The following is a 19,880-nucleotide window of genomic DNA, read 5'->3' on the forward strand; positions in this document are numbered from 1 at the left end:
TCGGTGCTGGTCAGCTGCTGCAGCCCGACCAGCGAGAGCTGAAGCAGGGCGAGGCATTGCCTCACCTGGGAATCGCAAGGGGGAAGGGAATCCCTTTTCCTAGCCAGGGGAACTGAGACACACAACACCTGGAAAATCGGGTAACTCCCACCCCAATACTGCGCTTTAAGCAAACAGGCACACCAGGAGATCATATCCCACACCTGGCCGGGAGGGTCCCACACCCACGGAGCCTCCCTCATTGCTAGCACAGCAGTCTGTGATCTACCGGCAAGGCAGCAGCGAGGCTGGGGGAGGGGCGCCCGCCATTGCTGAGGCTTAAGTAGGTAAACAAAGCTGCTGGGAAGCTCGAACTGGGTGGAGCTCACAGCAGCTCAAGGAAACCTGCCTGTCTCTGTAGACTCCACCTCTGGGGACAGGGCAATAACAAACACAGCCGAAACCTCTGCAGACGCAAACGACTCTGTCTGACAGCTTTGAAGAGAGCAGTGGATCTCCCAACACGGAGGTTGAGATCTGAGAAGGGACAGACTCCCTGCTCAAGTGGGTCCCTGACCCCTGAGTAGCCTAACTGGGAGACATCCCCCACTAGGGAGAGTCTGACACCCCACACCTCACAGGGTGGAGTACACCCCTGAGAGGAAGCTTCCAAAGCAAGAATCAGACAGGTACACTCGCTGTTCAGAAATATTCTATCTTCTGCAGCCTCTGCTGCTGATACCCAGGCAAACAGGGTCTGGAGTGGACCTCAAGCAATCTCCAACAGACCTACAGCTGAGGGTCCTGACTGTTACAAGGAAAACTATCAAACAGGAAGGACACCTACACCAAAACCCCATCAGTACATCACCATCATCAAAGACCAGAGGCAGATAAAACCACAAAGATGGGGAAAAAGCAGGGCAGAAAAGCTGGAAATTCAAAAAATAAGAGCGCATCTCCCCCGGCAAAGGAGCGCAGCTCATCGCCAGCAACGGATCAAAGCTGGACGGAGAATGACTTTGACGAGATGAGAGAAGAAGGCTTCAGTCCATCAAACTTCTCAGAGCTAAAGGAGGAATTACGTACCCAGCGCAAAGAAACTAAAAATCTTGAAAAAAAAGTGGAAGAATTGATGGCTAGAGTAATTAATGCAGAGAAGGTCCTAAACGAAATGAAAGAGATGAAAACCATGACACAAGAAATACGTGACAAATGCACAAGCTTCAGTAACCGACTCGATCAACTGGAAGAAAGAGTATCTGCGATTGAGGATCAAATGAATGAAATGAAGCGAGAAGAGAAACCAAAAGAAAAAAGAAGAAAAAGAAATGAACAAAGCCTGCAAGAAGTATGGGATTATGTAAAAAGACCAAATCTACGTCTGATTGGGGTGCCTGAAAGTGAGGGGGAAAATGGAACCAAGTTGGAAAACACTCTTCAGGATATCATCCAGGAGAACTTCCCCAACCTAGTAGGGCAGGCCAACATTCAAATCCAGGAAATACAGAGAACGCCACAAAGATACTCCTCGAGAAGAGCAACTCCAAGACACATAATTGCCAGATTCACCAAAGTTGAAATGAAGGAAAAAATCTTAAGGGCAGCCAGAGAGAAAGGTCAGGTTACCCACAAAGGGAAGCCCATCACACTAACAGCAGATCTCTCGGCAGAAACTCTCCAAGCCAGAAGAGAGTGGGGGCCAATATTCAACATTCTTAAAGAAAAGAATTTTAAACCCAGAATTTCATATCCAGCCAAACTAAGTTTCATAAGTGAAGGAGAAATAAAATCCTTTACAGATAAGCAAATGCTTAGAGATTTTGTCACCACTAGGCCTGCCTTACAAGAGACCCTGAAGGAAGCACTAAACATGGAAAGGAACAACCGGTACCAGCCATTGCAAAAACATGCCAAAATGTAAAGACCATCGAGGCTAGGAAGAAACTGCATCAACTAACGAGCAAAATAACCAGTTAATATCATAATGGCAGGATCAAGTTCACACATAACAATCTTAACCTTAAATGTAAATGGACTAAATGCTCCAATTAAAAGACACAGACTGGCAAACTGGATCAAGAGTCAAGACCCATCAGTCTGCTGTATTCAGGAGACCCATCTCACACGCAGAGACATACATAGGCTCAAAATAAAGGGATGGAGGAAGATTTACCAAGCAAATGGAGAACAAAAAAAAGCGGGGGTTGCAATACTAGTCTCTGATAAAACAGACTTTAAACCATCAAAGATCAAAAGAGACAAAGAAGGCCATTACATAATGGTAAAGGGATCAATTCAACAGGAAGAGCTAACTATTCTAAATATATATGCACCCAATACAGGAGCACCCAGATTCATAAAGCAAGTCCTTAGAGACTTACAAAGAGACTTAGACTCCCATACAATAATAATGGGAGACTTCAACACTCCACTGTCAACATTAGACAGATCAACGAGACAGAAAGTTAACAAGGATATCCAGGAATTGAACTCATCTCTGCAGCAAGCAGACCTAATAGACATCTATAGAACTCTCCACCCCAAATCAACAGAATATACATTCTTCTCAGCACCACATCGTACTTACTCCAAAATCGACCACGTAATTGGAAGTAAAGCACTCCTCAGCAAATGTACAAGAACAGAAATTATAACAAACTGTCTCTCAGACCACAGTGCAATCAAACTAGAACTCAGGACTAAGAAACTCAGTCAAAACCGCTCAATGACATGGAAACTGAACAACCTGCTCCTGAATGACTACTGGGTACATAACGAAATGAAGGCAGAAATAAAGATGTTCTTTGAAACCAACGAGAACAAAGATACAACATACCAGAATCTCTGGGACACATTTAAAGCAGTGTGTAGAGGGAAATTTATAGCACTAAATGCCCACAAGAGAAAGCAGGAAAGATCTAAAATTGACACTCTAACATCACAATTAAAAGAACTAGAGAAGCAAGAGCAAACACATTCGAAAGCTAGCAGAAGGCTAGAAATAACTAAGATCAGAGCAGAACTGAAGGAGATAGAGACACAAAAAACTCTCCAAAAAATCAATGAATCCAAGAGTTGGTTTTTTGAAAAGATCAACAAAATTGACAGACCACTAGCAAGACTAATAAAGAAGAAAAGAGAGAAGAATCAAATCGACGCAATTAAAAATGATAAAGGGGATATCACCACCGACCCCACAGAAATACAAACTACCATCAGAGAATACTATAAACACCTCTATGCAAATAAACTGGAAAATCTAGAAGAAATGGATAATTTCCTGGACACTTACACTCTTCCAAGACTAAACCAGGAAGAAGTTGAATCCCTGAATAGACCAATAGCAGGCTCTGAAATTGAGGCAATAATTAATAGCCTACCAACCAAAAAAAGTCCAGGACCAGATGGATTCACAGCTGAATTCTACCAGAGGTACAAGGAGGAGTTGGTACCATTCCTTCTGAAACTATTCCAATCAATAGAAAAAGAGGGAATCCTCCCTAACTCATTTTATGAGGCCAACATCATCCTGATACCAAAGCCTGGCAGAGACATAACAAAAAAAGAGAATTTTAGACCAATATCCCTGATGAACATCAATGCAAAAATCCTCAATAAAATACTGGCAAACCAGATTCAGCAGCACATCAAAAAGCTTATCCACCATGATCAAGTGGGCTTCATCCCTGGGATGCAAGGCTGGTTCAACATTCGCAAATCAATAAACATAATCCAGCATATAAACAGAACCAAAGACAAGAACCACATGATTATCTCAATAGATGCAGAAAAGGCTTTTGACAAAATTCAACAGCCCTTCATGCTAAAAACGCTCAATAAATTCAGTATTGATGGAACGTACCTCAAAATAATAACAGCTATTTATGACAAACCCACAGCCAATATCATACTGAATGGGCAAAAACTGGAAAAATTCCCTTTGAAAACTGGCACAAGACAGGGATGCCCTCTCTCACCACTCCTATTCAACATAGTGTTGGAAGTTCTGGCTAGGGCAATTAGGCAAGAGAAAGAAATCAAGGGTATTCAGTTAGGAAAAGAAGAAGTCAAACTGTCCCTGTTTGCAGATGACATGATTGTATATTTAGAAAACCCCATTGTCTCAGCCCAAAATCTCCTTAAGCTGATAAGCAACTTCAGCAAAGTCTCAGGATACAAAATTAATGTGCAAAAATCACAAGCATTCTTATACACCAGTAACAGACAAACAGAGAGCCAAATCAGGAATGAACTTCCATTCACAATTGCTTCAAAGAGAATAAAATACCTAGGAATCCAACTTACAAGGGATGTAAAGGACCTCTTCAAGGAGAACTACAAACCATTGCTCAGTGAAATAAAAGAGGACACAAACAAATGGAAGAACATACCATGCTCATGGATAGGAAGAATCAATATTGTGAAAATGGCCATACTGCCCAAGGTAATTTATAGATTCAATGCCATCCCCATCAAGCTACCAATGAGTTTCTTCACAGAATTGGAAAAAACTGCTTTAAAGTTCATATGGAACCAAAAAAGAGCCCGCATCTCCAAGACAATCCTAAGTCAAAAGAACAAAGCTGGAGGCATCACGCTACCTGACTTCAAACTATACTACAAGGCTACAGTAACCAAAACAGCATGGTACTGGTACCAAAACAGAGATATAGACCAATGGAACAGAACAGAGTCCTCAGAAATAATACCACACATCTACAGCCATCTGATCTTTGACAAACCTGAGAGAAACAAGAAATGGGGAAAGGATTCCCTATTTAATAAATGGTGCTGGGAAAATTGGCTAGCCATAAGTAGAAAGCTGAAACTGGATCCTTTCCTTACTCCTTATACGAAAATTAATTCAAGATGGATTAGAGACTTAAATGTTAGACCTAATACCATAAGAATCCTAGAGGAAAACCTAGGTAGTACCATTCAGGACATAGGCATGGGCAAAGACTTCATGTCTAAAACACCAAAAGCAACGGCAGCAAAAGCCAAAATTGACAAATGGGATCTCATTAAATTAAAGAGCTTCTGCACAGCAAAAGAAACTACCATCAGAGTGAACAGGCAACCTACAGAATGGGAGAAAATTTTTGCAATCTACTCATCTGACAAAGGGCTAATATCCAGAACCTACAAAGAACTCAAACAAATTTACAAGAAAAAAACAAACAACCCCATCAAAAAGTGGGCAAAGGATATGAACAGACATTTCTCAAAAGAAGACATTCATACAGCCAACAGACACATGAAAAAATGCTCATCATCACTGGCCATCAGAGAAATGCAAATCAAAACCACAATCAGATACCATCTCACACCAGTTAGAATGGCGATCATTAAAAAGTCAGGAAACAACAGGTGCTGGAGAGGATGTGGAGAAATAGGAACGCTTTTACACTGTTGGTGGGATTGTAAACTAGTTCAACCATTATGGAAAACAGTATGGCGATTCCTCAAGGATCTAGAACTAGATGTACCATATGACCCAGCCATCCCATTACTGGGTATATACCCAAAGGATTATAAATCATGCTGCTATAAAGACACCTGCACACATATGTTTATTGCAGCACTATTCACAATAGCAAAGACTTGGAATCAACCCAAATGTCCATCAGTGACAGATTGGATTAAGAAAATGTGGCACATATATACCATGGAATACTATGCAGCCATCAAAAAGGATGAGTTTGCGTCCTTTGTAGGGACATGGATGCAGCTGGAAACCATCATTCTTAGCAAACTATCACAAGAACAGAAAACCAAACACCGCATGTTCTCACTCATAGGTGGGAACTGAACAATGAGATCACTTGGACTCAGGAAGGGGAACATCACACACAGGGGCCTATCATGGGGAGGGGGGAGGGGGGAGGGATTGCATTGGGAGTTATACCTGATGTAAATGAGGAGTTGATGGGTGCAGCACACCAACATGGCACAAGTATACATATGTAACAAACCTGCACGTTATGCACATGTACCCTACAACTTAAAGTATAATAATAATAAATAAATTTAAAAATAATAATAATAAAAAATAAAAATAAATAAAAAATAAATAATTAAACAAAAAAAAAAAAAAAAAAAAGAAATTGCCACAGTCACATCAACCTTCAACAGCCACCACCTTCATCAGTCAGGAGCCATCGACATTGCGGCAAGTCCCTCCACCAGAAAAATCATTGAAGGCCCAGATGATGTTAGCATTCTTTAGGAATAAAGTATTTTTGAATTAAGGTATGTATACATTTTTAGACATAATGCTATTGTACACTTAATAGACTACAGTATACTGTAAACATAACTTTTTTATTTTTTTGAGACAGTGTCTCACTCTGTCACCCAGGCTGGAGTCCAGTGGGTGCAATCTCAGCTCACTGCAACCTTCACCTCCTGGGCTTTAGTGATTCTCCCACTTCAGCCTCCTGAGAGCTGGGACTACAGGTGAACACAACCACATCTGGCTAATTTTTCTATTTTTTATAGAGACCGAATTTTGCTATATTGCCAAGGTTGATCTCAGACTCTTGACCTCAAGCTATCTGCCCACCTTGGCCTCCTAAAGTGCTGAGATTACAGGAATGAGCCACTACATTTGACCAAACATAGCTTTTATATGGAAAGCCAAAAAATGTGTGACTCACTTCATTGTGATATTTGCTTTACTCCAGTGATGTGGAACTGACCCAGCAATATCTCTGAGGTAGGCTTGTACATTCTAGGTTTTTAAAAAATTAACAGGACAAAAATCAACACTGTATTAACTGGTGCTGTCATTAAAAAGATACCATAGACTGGATGACTTATATAACAGAAATTTATTGCTCACAGTTCTGGATGCTGGGAAGTCCAAGATCATGGTGCTATTAGAATGAGTCAATTCTGATGCAAGTGGATGGAGCAAATACAATCTTAAGGCTCAATCTTATGAGTATATAGTTTAGAGCATCAACCCTCTGAACTCTGTACTGGTCTGCACTAGGCGGGGACATTGACAGACTAGCTTGTCCAGAAATAGATAATCAGGACTGTTGGAGGTTTGGAAAGTGTGGCATTCATGTAAAGCAAGTTACAGCAACCAGTTAAGAAGCCCTGTCACACTTCTGGTTTGTGAACAACGAGCATTCAAGAGTGTTTGCACCCTTATGCCTTACAGGATATCTCTGAAAGCAACTTGTTAAACTTTTCAGAGGTATGTCTTGGTTTTAGTGTAGCTCTTCAGCCTATCAAGACCACTTAAGATAGTATAATTTGATTTGAGATTGACCATCTCAGCTATCTGTTTTAGCTTAGTATCATCTATAAATCTGAGTGAAATGTCTCCTACAGCGTCATCCAAAGCTCTGGAAGAAGATAGCAGCATCACTGGTTATCTGGCCCAGGAAAAATCACCTCATCTCTTTGATCTGCTGTGTATTTCCCTATAAAATTTGGCTAGGTGGTCTTTAAAGCTAAGCACAAAACAGCAGTTTGCATAAAACTTTAAGAAGCCTCCCTATGTAGTACACAACATTCTATCACCAGGATTTTTACTGAAATTCACTGACATGATATTATATTATATGCCTAATTTTGTCTGAATTGGCATATTCTAAAGAAAAGATCTATAGTTTTCATGAGATTCTTAAAAGGATCCAAGGGACCACTATTCCATGAAGACGGTTGTTCCATGTTCCGTGAAGAGCCGCTGCCCACCTCACTGCACTATTACAACACATTTCTCTGCCTCGATCATGAAAATGAAAATATTGAAGCAGTCCACTGTTTTCATAAAGTAACTGTGAATTCTCCTCAAACTTCCTATAACCCATGAGCCTCCTCCCAACTCAGGAGCAGCTATGGTTTTCTACATCTGCTGCCCTTCAGACGGGTTGCCATAGCAGAACAGAAAAAAACTAAAGAGTCAAGATCCCAGAATTTTAGTATTAAAGCCTTTGAAAATGTAGGCTGCAGGATTCAAGGCCTAAAGTATATGCCTTAACCACTGACTGTAGATGCCTACCAAATCAAAGATAAGTCCAGTTCCATCCCAAAAATAGACAAGGATTCCGCGAGTAAGGGGGAGTCAGAGGAAGAGAAGAGCTGAGATATTAAGGTATCTCTGAAATGGAGTCCCACTCCTGTCCCCATCACTGGTGGGAAAGGGTGAATAACAGAAACTCCAAATGGGTCTGGGGACATCTGTTAACACTGAAAACATTCCAGAAACATCCACAGAGGTATTCCCACATTGAGAGCAGAAACAGTAGAAAAATCATCAATGTGTGGGCGCCTGGGCAGACAAGCCTAAAACATCATCAGGGCCTCCAGAATCCAGTGAGGCAAAGGAAGAGCTCATGGTGTTCCCCATGAGCCCAGGAAGGATGGGTAAATAACAGAAAAAGAGCAAAACCCATGAGGCCTCTCAATTGATGAGGCTGACACAGCACAAACACCAGAGACCAGGGGCCAGAAGGAGCAAAGGTGTCTCTATCAAAGCCAGCTTAGATAGATGATGCCAACCTAAGGCCTGACACCTGATGTCCCCTACCCGATGCCTTGAGATGACATAAGTGTCCTCCCACTCCCCACAATGTACAGAAAGGTGAAGAACAGGGAGATCCTGGGACCAACTGAGATTTAGCATTTGCCATTCAGCAGAATGGAGATTCAATGAGAAAATGTGTTCAGTTGCAGAAATTCTACAAAAGATACACTTCTTAAATATTCAAGTTTAAGGGTAGAGACATGTATCTGCAACAGAAATCATGACAAACAATGACCAACATTCTGCTAAAATCACATGGCACTATGCTCATGTCTATGGCATTACCCAGGTTCATACAGCCAAAGCAGCTTTCAAGAAGGAAGCGTAATGACTCTGATGGTGGCAACCCTTTACTCCGGCTAACCAGTGCTGATTTAGACCAAGTGTACACTCTTCCTCCACTCGATGAGCCAGGTACAGCCCGCCAGGTTCTCGTTTGGCTGAAGCAGTCCATTGTCAACAAAAGCCCCTAAAATTTTCAGACCTAAATTATCCCTTCCATGTTTTCTGGTGCTAAAGTCTGCTGTCTTCACTAGTCTTTTGAAGTACTTGAGGAAATTCAATGCTTCTTTTTGAGGCAAATATTGATCCTACCCACAGGATATGGGTATATCCTATTCAGCTGACATATGACAACAGATGGACATCAGGCTCTTGAACATTTTGACAATTCTGCATTCTTCTGGAAGAATTTGGTGGATGGATTCTTCTGCAGTGAAACAGCATAGAACATAGATATTAAGATCCAAGTTGGAAAAAATCCAACGACAAATCGGTTTAATTCCAGCCTTTACCAAAGGCTCCTGGGAGACTTCCAATATTTAAGGGAGTCCTAAGGGTCATCATACTAGAGTATCCGTTGCCCCTCTTCCAGGTATTGCCCCCAGTCATGGGTTACCTAGCAGAAAGCAAGAATCTGGCTTATATCATCTAAGCTCCCAGCAGAAATAACTCCCCTTAATTAGGATTTTTATTCTCTCTAACTTTTATATATCGTTTATATGAAGAACATCCCTTTAAACAATGTTCCCGTGATTTTTGCAAGGGCCGAGTTAGTTACTGCCTGTTAAATTGTCCCTTATGTAAAGAGCCAGTTGATAAATTGCTTCTTGATTCAGAGCAAGAAAAGGTTTAGTTCCTGAAAGTGTTTGCCTCTGTCCCACTGTCAAACAATAAAAATTATATAACCCAAAGTTTTCCTTGTTTGCCTTATCTTTAGGAAACTCAGAAACAATTATTGTGCTCTCCTGCAGTAATTGATTTATCTCAAGGATCTTATGACATTGATTTCTCTGCTATATTAATTTGTCTCTGGTTTAAATTGTGCATTGTGTTCGATTTTGTAAACAGCCTCAGGCTTTTCTGAAAATAAGTGGAATATCATTTAAAGAAAAGCATTTTAACTTCCCCAAGAATTGGTTTTCTTCAAAACATCTACCTCAGTTTCATGGTTACACGAACTCATCTGTTTGACTAATTTCTGTCACCTCTATTAGAATGTAAGTTCTACGAGGGACAAGAGTACATCAAATTTGCTCACTGTTCTACCTTCAGTGCCTAGCACCATGCTTGAGGGTTAGTGGGCCACGGTAACTAACAACCTGAAAACTTCCCCATGGCTTAAAAAACAAAGGCCTCTTTTTTTCTTGCTCACTCTACATATCCACTATAGAGGTCGGCTGTGACTCTACCTTTCATAACCACTGGAATGTTGTCCTGGCAAAGAGAAAAGAGATAGGACAAACCACAAATCATCTATTAGCACTGCATTGGCCAAACCCCGGTCACATGGCCAGGAAGGAAATGAGTAGCCCTCCCAGGGACAGGTACTGCAGGGAGCGTTTGGAATATTTGGTGACAATAATGCATCTATAACACATAACATAACCTGAGCAATTAAGTCACCTGGACTTACAAATTACATTTTCCTAAATTAATACAGTGCTCTTTAATTATTTCTTCCCATATATGTATTTCACCTTTGGTCTTTGAAACTTGTTTTAGAAAAAAAGTTCATTTCAAAGTATCCTATTGTACTGTCAACTTCGTTATGCAATGTTCCTGTGACTTTTGCAAGGCCCGAATTAGTTACTGTCTATTAAATTGTCCCGCATGTAAAGAGCCAGTTGATAAATTGCTTCTTGATTCAGAGCAAGAAGAGGTTTAGTTCCCGAAAGTGTTAGGTCAAATACACATGATCATGCATAATATCTCTCCCCGCCCCCCTGTAGAGTTAGGAAGTCTAGAGGGTGGGGTATTAACTTTTCCCACTCCGGTATAGTCACAGAGGCCTCAGTGAACAGTTACAGAGCCCATGTCTGGGTTTCCATCTCCTACTATAGGGAAGAGCAGATCAACTGATAATCTGTCGTTGGACTTTTTTCAACCTGGATCTCAATATCTATGTTCTATGTTGTTTCACTGCAGAAGAATCCATCCATCTAATTCTTCCAGAATAATGCAGAATTGGCAATATGTTCAAGAGCCTGATTTGAAGTTTGAAGTTTTCACACTTCGAAACACCTGAAAACCCTGAGCAAAATAAAATGTTCTTTTAAATGCATGCCTGAGCTTGGAAGAAAATAAGAGAATTGCAGGGGCCAAAGACAATGAAATGGAAACTACAGCAGGAGACTAAAGAACCAAAAGTGCAACAGTCATGCTCGTGAAAGGCTTTCCAGTTTGATGCTGACATTACAAACCTGAGGCTGAGGTTTTAATGGCTTCATAAAAGCAGACCCCACTTAACTTGGGGAGTTACACTAAGGCCCCAAATAAAGGTACAATCCACAAAGGACCTCAGCCTAAGTAAAAGGTATATCCAGACTATCCAGATTTAGCAAATCAAAATATAGGCTAGCTAGTTAAATTGGAATTACAAATAAACTTTTAATATAAGTGTGTCCAATGCAGTATCTGGAACATACTTATCCTAGAAATTTTTTTGTTTTTTATCTGAAATTTAAATTTAACTGGACACCCTGTATTTTTATCTGGCTATCCTAGGGACACTAGAAAAACTACCCACCAGCCAGCATAAGGAGTCAACAAGAATGCTTGCCTATCTCCAGTGGACTCTCAGCAGTGGGGGACAGGTGGGAGGGAAAAACATCCCCACTTAAAAATGAATAATCATGGGTCTGCCCTTACACAGATTTATGGTTCAACTTTATACTGCACGAGCCTCATCTACCAGGACAGAAATTAGCCTAAGAAAGGCCCACCAGACCATGATACCTCAGCACTCCAAAGATAAGCTCACAATACAAAATTACAGTTAGGTTGTTTATGTACTACAAGTGAAGTAGGCTCCTTCACTTGTCAGTTTAAAAATCCAAAGTGCATAAAGGCTTCAAGACATGTCTACAGAATCAGAGAAGCTGATTCCTTCTCTGTATTCCCTTAGGTAGGGCAAATCAAAGGGTTCGATCCCATGGCTTCACTCTGTGATTCTCATTTGCCCAGAAACATAGCTGGGGGAAAAAAAAAAAGCCAGTTCTAGTATTGGAAATTTAGCATTCATTAATCCATTAAGAAAAAAAAGGAATGAGATCATGTCCTTTGCAGGGATATGGATGAAGCTGGAAGCCATCACCCTCGGCAAACTAGCACAGGAACAGAAAACCAAACACCGCATGTTCTCACTCATAAGTGGGAGCTGAACAAAGAGAACACACGGACACAGAGAGGGGAACATCACACACCAGGACCTGTCGTGGGGTGGGGAGTGCGATGGGAGGGAGAGCATCATGACAAATAGTTAATGCATGCAGGGCTTAAAACCTAGGTGACAGGCTGAGAGGTACAGCAAACCACCACAGCACACGTGTACCTATGTGACAAACCTGCACGTTCTGCACATGTATCCTGGAACTTAAAGCAAAATACAATAAATAAATAGGTCCTTATAATCTAGAAAAAAAAATAGACCTTAAGGCATTTTGATGCTTTTAGTTCCCTTTAATCATAAAAGCCACTTATTTACTAAAACTAGAGATAGCTCAAGCTATCTGATTTTAAAGGCTTAGTCTCAATGTGTCCCTTTCCTGAAATCCCAGTAGATGGCCAGCTGTCCTGAAACCCGCTTGGATTTAGCAATGAAACACCTCAGTCCTGGCCAAACCAAGACAGTGGGTCTCAGGAAACATTCTTCATCCTAATAAAAGGCAAATTAAGTACAGTCAACCCTTGAACAACATGGGTGTTTTGGGTGCTGACTTCCCACGCAGTAAAAATCTGACTATAACTTTCAACTCCACGAAAACTTTACTCATAGCCTTAACTGTTAACTGGAAGCCTTACCAATAACACATAATGTTAATTAACACGTATGTTGTGTGTATTATATTACAATAAAGTAAGCTAGAGAAAAGGAAATGTATTCCTTTAGCTGCCATCCTGCCTCCCTGTGTGCTTCTAATCTCAGCTGGTCTCACCCGAGACTCCTCGAGTGCCAACCCTAGTCCCCCGCGCAGCCTCTTTTCCACTCAGATAAGATGAAAGAAACAATCATGAACCAAAAACTCACCAAACGGCAAGCAGAAGTACACATTGGTCAGAAAGGAACTGCTCACAGAAAAAAGGTGGTTCATAGCATCTGAGACACTGTGTGTGAGGGCAAGTAGGCCCCTTTGACACCTTTGGTGTTGAAGTCATAAGGTTTTGAGTGTCCAGGGACGTGGTCCATATCAAAAGAACTTTAAAAGTCAGTCTGGTAAGGTATTTCTTGACTTCAGGGACAAAACAGCAATGGAACCAACCCAGAAAAAGGGTTCTCATTGTCCAGGCCTTGTTGTACAACCAAAAGACTGGCAGCTAGTATTTATCTTGTCCCTTGAAGGCTCAGAGGTTAACGGTTTTATAGATAAGGACAGTCCTGATCATAAACCTAGCGACAGCAGAGGATAAAAAATTTTAGTTCTCCTTAAAGAAGTTAGGGGTAAACAATATCTCTGGTATTGAAGAGGTGAATATGTTTACACACCAAGGAGCAGTGATTCACTTTAACAACCCTAAAGTTCAGGCATCGCTGGCAGCAAACACTTTCACCATGACAGGCCATGCTGAGACAAAGCAGCTGACAGAAATGCTACTCAGCATCTATCATAAACCAGTGCTGCAGATGGTCTGACTAGTTCAAAGAGACTGGCTAACACTCAGCCCAAACAATCTGTGGGAGGAAAAGCACCACTTGCTACTGGAGAGGATGATGATGATGTGATGAAGTTCTAGATCTTGTGGAGAATTTTGATGAGGCTTCCAAGCACGAGGCAAACTGAACTGAGTCAACTTCTGAAGAAGATAAAACTTGAAGAAGTTACTGGGAGCTGCTGTTTCACATTATGACTGCTTTTTACAAATGTTTTGTTTACAGATCTAATAAAATCTAGATCTCTAATATTTTTAAGCCCAAGCCCCTTGGACACTGCAGCTCTTTTCAGTTTTTGCTTATATACAATTCACTCTTTGCAGCGAATTAAGCTGAAGAAGCCTGGGAATAAAGTTTGAAACAAAGGTGAATAAAGTTCTTTGCCTCATAAAATATGTATGTGTGTGTACACACATATATACATGCATACACATATATGCATATATTCACACACATATATACATACAAATATATATGTACACACACATATATACATACACATAGACATACACACATATAGTATTCATTAAGTAGAAGTGGATCATCACAAAGGTCTTCATCCTTGTCATCTTCACATTGAATAGGCTGAAAAGGAGGAGGAAGAGGAGGGGTTGGTCTTGCTGTGTCAGGGGTGACACAGGCAGAAGGGGTGGAGGAGATAAAAGGGGAAGCAGGAGAGGCAGGGACATTACATATGTATTTGTCCATTCTCACGCTGCTAATAAAGACATAACCAAGACTGGATAATTTATAAAGAAAAGGAGGTTTAACTGACTCACAGTTCCACATGGCTGGGGAGGCCTCACAATTATGGTGAAGGGCAAAAGAGGAGCAAGGGCATGTCTCACATGGCAACAGGCAAGAGAGCTTATGTAGGGGAACTCCCATTTATAAAACCATCAGACCTTGTGAGACTTATTCACTACTACGAGATCAGTATGGAGGAAACTGCTCCCATGATTCAATTACCTCCTACAGGGTCCCTCCCATGACACATAGGGATTATTACAATTCAAGGTGAAATTTGGATGGCGACATGGCCACACCATATCACCATGTAACTTCATGGAAATACATTGTTAATTCTGTCTGATTATTTTTTGGCTTTGCTTTTTAATTTATCTAAATATTTCTATATATATGGTACTAATCCTTCTACAACCAGGCCCCTTTAGATTTCAGTGCCCCTGTATTTTTAGTGACTGAAACAATGAAAATTCTGGTCAAGTCCTGTCTTGTCTTTCTGGTACATGTTAACCACTCCCTCTTTGCCCAATATCCCTTTTTACCCACAATATAATTATAAACTGCTAATGTACTATTTCTTTGTAAAGCAGAAGGAAATAACTTAAGGGTCACAAAAAACTTTGGCAGAATGAATAAACGCCTTTAAGAATGTTTCACCCAGCTGCTGACACCCAGAAGTCTGGCTGCTCAAGGTGTTATCTGAGACTGAAGAAACACAGACTTCTCCCCTGGGTTCCCTGAAAGTCCCCCTCCCTTACTCTCCAGCTGCATAAAAACTCCTTGCTTCATCTTTTTCTTAAGATGGATTTGAGAGAGCTTGTTCTCCGTGGCTTCCACTTTAGCCAAATTGAAAAACCTGCCCTATCTCCAAGCACCAATGTCTCATTGTTTGGCTCCAGCTGCACAATAGGCACACGAGCCTGAATTTGGGGTTCTACGACACTTCCAATGTTTGCTTTAGTTTCATTGCTCATGTTATAGAAGAATTCATGCCATAAAATAAGTCAAAAGCAGTCTTGAATAATTAGAAGGCTTCTGCCAGGTTGTCTAATGTCAATTTGTTTTCTAGCCCTGCTTCTTTTGTCCTCTGTTCTTTATTGTCTGGCGCTAATTCAGAAGCACTCATCTCCATCAAGTCATCTCCTGTTAATTCCATTCATGTGATGTCTGCTAGCTCTTGGAGTTCTCCAAGATCTATATCTTGAAACCCTTTATTCCTACCTTTTTTGCCATAGCCACAATCTCTTTTATTATTTCCTTGACTGTCTCTGTCATAAATCCTATGAAATCATGGGCAACATCTGGGCAGTTTTTTACAACAGGAATTTATTATTTCAGGCTTAATGACTTCCATGATTCTTTTTATCCCAATAATAGCATCTTTAACCGCGGGTAAGCCTTTCAGACTTTCATAATGTTCTCTCTCTCAGATTCTCTTCCATAGAGACAATCCTTTCAATAGAGTACAGTGTGTAATGAGCCTTAAAGGTCTTTATGACCCCCGATCTAGAGGGTAAATTAGAGACACTGTGTTTGGGAGCAAGTAGACCCCTTTGACACCTTCTGTGTTGAATTCATGGGGTTCTTAGTGGTCAGGGACATTGCCCAATATCAAAAAAAAACTTTAAAGTTCAGTCACTTACTAGCAAGGTACTTCCTGACTTCAGGGACAAAGCATCAATGGGACCAACCCCAAAAAGGGGTTCTTGTTATCCAGGCCTTCTTCTTGTACAACCAAAAGACTGGCAGCTGGTGTTTAACTTTTCCCTTCAAGGTTCAAGGGTTAACAGTATTATAGATAAGGGCAGTTCTAATCATAAACCTAACTGCATTTGCACAAAATGGTAGAGTTAGCCTATCCTTTCCTGCCTTCAGCACTGTTGTTCACTTGTCTTTCTTACTAATAAATGCCCTTTGTGGCATTTTTTTTCCAGAATAAAGCACTTTGATCTGCATTTTAAAAACAGGTTCATGAAGATATCCATTCTCCTTAATGATTTTCTTAATGGCAACTGGAAACTCATCTGCTGCCTCTTCATTGGCAGAAGCTGCTTCTTCTGTTATCTTGACATTTGTTAAGCAAAATCTCTAAAATTATCAAACCATCCTTTGCTGACACTAAATTCTCTAGCATTAGACCCTTCAACTTCATTTTGTTTTTAAGTTGTTATATAATGACTTTGCTTTTTTTGAATATTAGTATATAGGTATGCCTTTTTTTATAGCAATCCTGCATCCACATAAAAAGCTGCATTTTCAACGTGAAATAAAAAGTATTTCACCAACACAGGAACAGAAAACCAAACACTTCATGTTCTCACTCATAAGTGGGAGTTGAACAATGAGAATACATGGACACAGGGAGGGGAACATCACACACCAGGGCCTGTTGAGGGGCTGGGGGCAAGCAGTGGGAAGAGTGTTAGGCAAATACTTTGTGCATGTGGGCCTTAAAACCTAGATGACAGGTTGATAGGTGCAGCAAACCACCATGGTACATGTATATCTATGTAACAAACCTGCACGTTCTACACATGTATCGCAGAACTTAAAGTAAAATAAAAAAATAAAAATAATTTTTAAAAAGGTATTTCACCAAAAGTGCAAGATTTCTGCACCCACTGGCATAGCTGCAGCAATGGCTTTACAACATTCCTTTTCTTTTTTCACAATGGTCCTTACACTAGATTCATTTATCTTGAAATGGAGGGCAACCACAGCTACAGATCAAAATCTACAGTACATATTATCAAGCAATCCAACTTTTTCTTGGAATGTCATGACTTTTCTCTGCTTCTTGGGAGCATTTCCAGCATCACTAATGGCATTTTGAATGGGTTTAATGATGTTATCCAAGGTTTATGGTATTGCACTAAACACGACAAGAAATACATGAGAACTGTGAGAAATCATTTTTTACTGTAATACCCAATTTACTGGAGAGATGAACTGCTCATGTGGAGATGATTTTATGCAGTTATAATTACGATTTAATACTCAATCTTTGTGTCTACATTTCTTTCAACTTCAAATGGCATCATGTGCAGTCTGCGTTTGTGCATATGTTTTGATAATTTTTTTATTATTACACTTTAAGTTCTAGGGTACATGTGCACAACATGCAGGTTTGTTACATATGTATACATGTGACATGTTGGTGTGCTGCACCCATTAACTCGTCATTTACATTAGCTATATCTCCTAATGCTATTCCTCCTCCTTTCCCTCCCTCCCCCCACCCCACGACAGGCCCCAGTGTGTGATGTTCCCCTTCCTGTGTCCAAGTGTTCTCATTGTTCAATTCCCACCTATGAGTGAGAACATGCAGTGTTTGGTTTTTTGTCCTTGTGATAGTTTGCTGAAAATGATGGTTTCCAGCTTCATCCATGTCCCTACAAAGAACATGAACTCATCCTTTTTTATGACTGCATAGTATTCCATGGTGTATATGTGCCACATTTTCTTAATACAGCCTATCACTGACAGACATTTGAGTTGGTTCCAAGTCTTTGCTATTGTGAATAGTGCCACAATAAACATACATGTGTATGTGTCTTTATAGCAGCATGATTTATAATCTTTTGGGTATATACCCAGTAATGGAATGGCTGGGTCAAATGGTATTTCTAGTTCTAGATCCTTGAAGAATCGCCACACTGTCTTCCACAATGGTTGAACTAGTTTACAGTCCCACTAACAGTGTAAAAGTGTTCCGATTTCTTCACATCCTCTCCAGCACCTGTTGTTTCCTGACTTTTTAATGATTACCATTCTAACTGGTGTGAGATGGTATCTAATCGTGGTTTTGATTTACATTTCTCTGATGGCCAGTGATGATGAGCATTTTTTCATGTGTCTGTGGGCTGCATAAATGTCTTCTTTTGAGAAGTGTCTGTTCATATCCTTCACCCACTTTTTGATGGGGTTGTTTTTTTCCTGTAAATTTGTTTGAGTTCTTTGTAGGTTCTGGATATTAGCCCTTTGTCAGATGAGTAGATTGCAAAAATTTTCTCCCATTCTGTAGGTTGCCTGTTCACTCTCATGGTAGTTTCTTTTGCTGTGCAGAAGTTCTTTAGTTTAATTAGATCCCATTTGTCAATTTTGGCTTTTGTTGCCTTTGTTTTTGGTGTTTTAGACATGAAGCCCTTGCCCATGCCTATGTCCTGAATGGTATTGCCTAGGTTTTCTTCTAGGGTTTTTATGGTTTTAGGTCTAACATTTAAGTCTCCAATCCATCTTGAATTAAGTTTTGTATAAGGTGTGAGGAAGGGATCCAGTTTCAGCTTTCTACCTATGGCTAGCCAGTTTTCCCAGCACCATTTATTAAATAGGGAATCCTTTCCCCATTTCTTGTTTTTGTCAGGTTTGTCAAAGGTCAGATGGTTGTAGATGTGTGGTATTATTTCTGAGGGCTCTGTTCTGTTCCATTGGTCTATATCTCTGTAAATTTTAACTTTAATAGATTTGTGCATATTTTGTTGCAGTAAATGATAGACTAGTCTCAACATGTATTTTATGAATGCATGACATGCCTAGCTTTTCCTTAATTTTTTTCAATATTTCTAGTCTACATGGTTTATCTGTGAGCCTTTTCAAATTGTCATAAAACTTCAAAAAATTCCAATATATTTATTGGAAAAAAATTCACATATAAGTGGCCTTGCTCAGTTCAAACTCATGTTGTTCAAGGGTCAACTGTTAATCTTTGAAGGTTTTTCTCTTTATCCTCCTACAAGCAACATGTGGGAAAAAATAAGCTAATAATTATTTCTTTAAGAGATAGGTTGGACAGAGAATGTCTATAACTGAAATATACATGAATAAATATGCACATATGAATATACACTAACTCATAAGCTTCCTTGAGCTTCAGTTTCCTTATCTGTAAAATGCAACCAACCATAGAACCAAAAGGTTTCAGTAAAGATTCAATGAGATTGTGCACAGTATAAATAAAGCACTTAGCTTAGTTTCAGACACATAGTAAGCACTCAAAATTGTTATTTCTTATTAAGTTTCATACTTCCGTAGCACTTACATTTTATATTTCAGTAATATTAAATGCTGCCATTTTCACATTTTTGGTTTGAAGTAGCAGCTTTTTTGATATTGCTTGAAGATTCTCACACACAGTATCTCAGAAACTGTTGACGGATGCAAATTATTTTCTCTCACTATATGTGGACACTGATCATTCATCCTTTGACTTTCAAAATCCAAACATTCTTATCAAGATTCAGGAAAAGTGACAATGATTTCTATTTTTAAAAACTTTTAAAAAACAAGCCTGATACATTTTATCTTGTCTGCTTATCCTTTTTCCAAAATGTAAAAGTAATAGTGAAAATAGGCTTCTCAGGCCAGGCGCGGTGGCTCACGCCTGTAATCCCAACACTTTGGGAGGCCAAGGTGGGCAGATCATGAGGTCAGGAGTTCAAGACCAGCCTGGCTATCATGGTG

The 19,880-nt window shown here is 40.1% G+C and overlaps 1 pseudogene; it reads left to right on the plus strand.

The window, feature by feature from the left end:
- The first annotated feature begins 13,020 nt into the window (after nt 1–13,020).
- Nucleotides 13,021–14,068, plus strand: LOC102124914 (transcription factor BTF3-like; annotated as a pseudogene).
- The last annotated feature ends 5,812 nt before the right edge of the window (nt 14,069–19,880 follow it).

This window comes from Macaca fascicularis, chromosome 17 (genome assembly GCF_037993035.2).
Source record: "Macaca fascicularis isolate 582-1 chromosome 17, T2T-MFA8v1.1".
Classification (NCBI taxonomy): domain Eukaryota; kingdom Metazoa; phylum Chordata; class Mammalia; order Primates; family Cercopithecidae; genus Macaca; species Macaca fascicularis.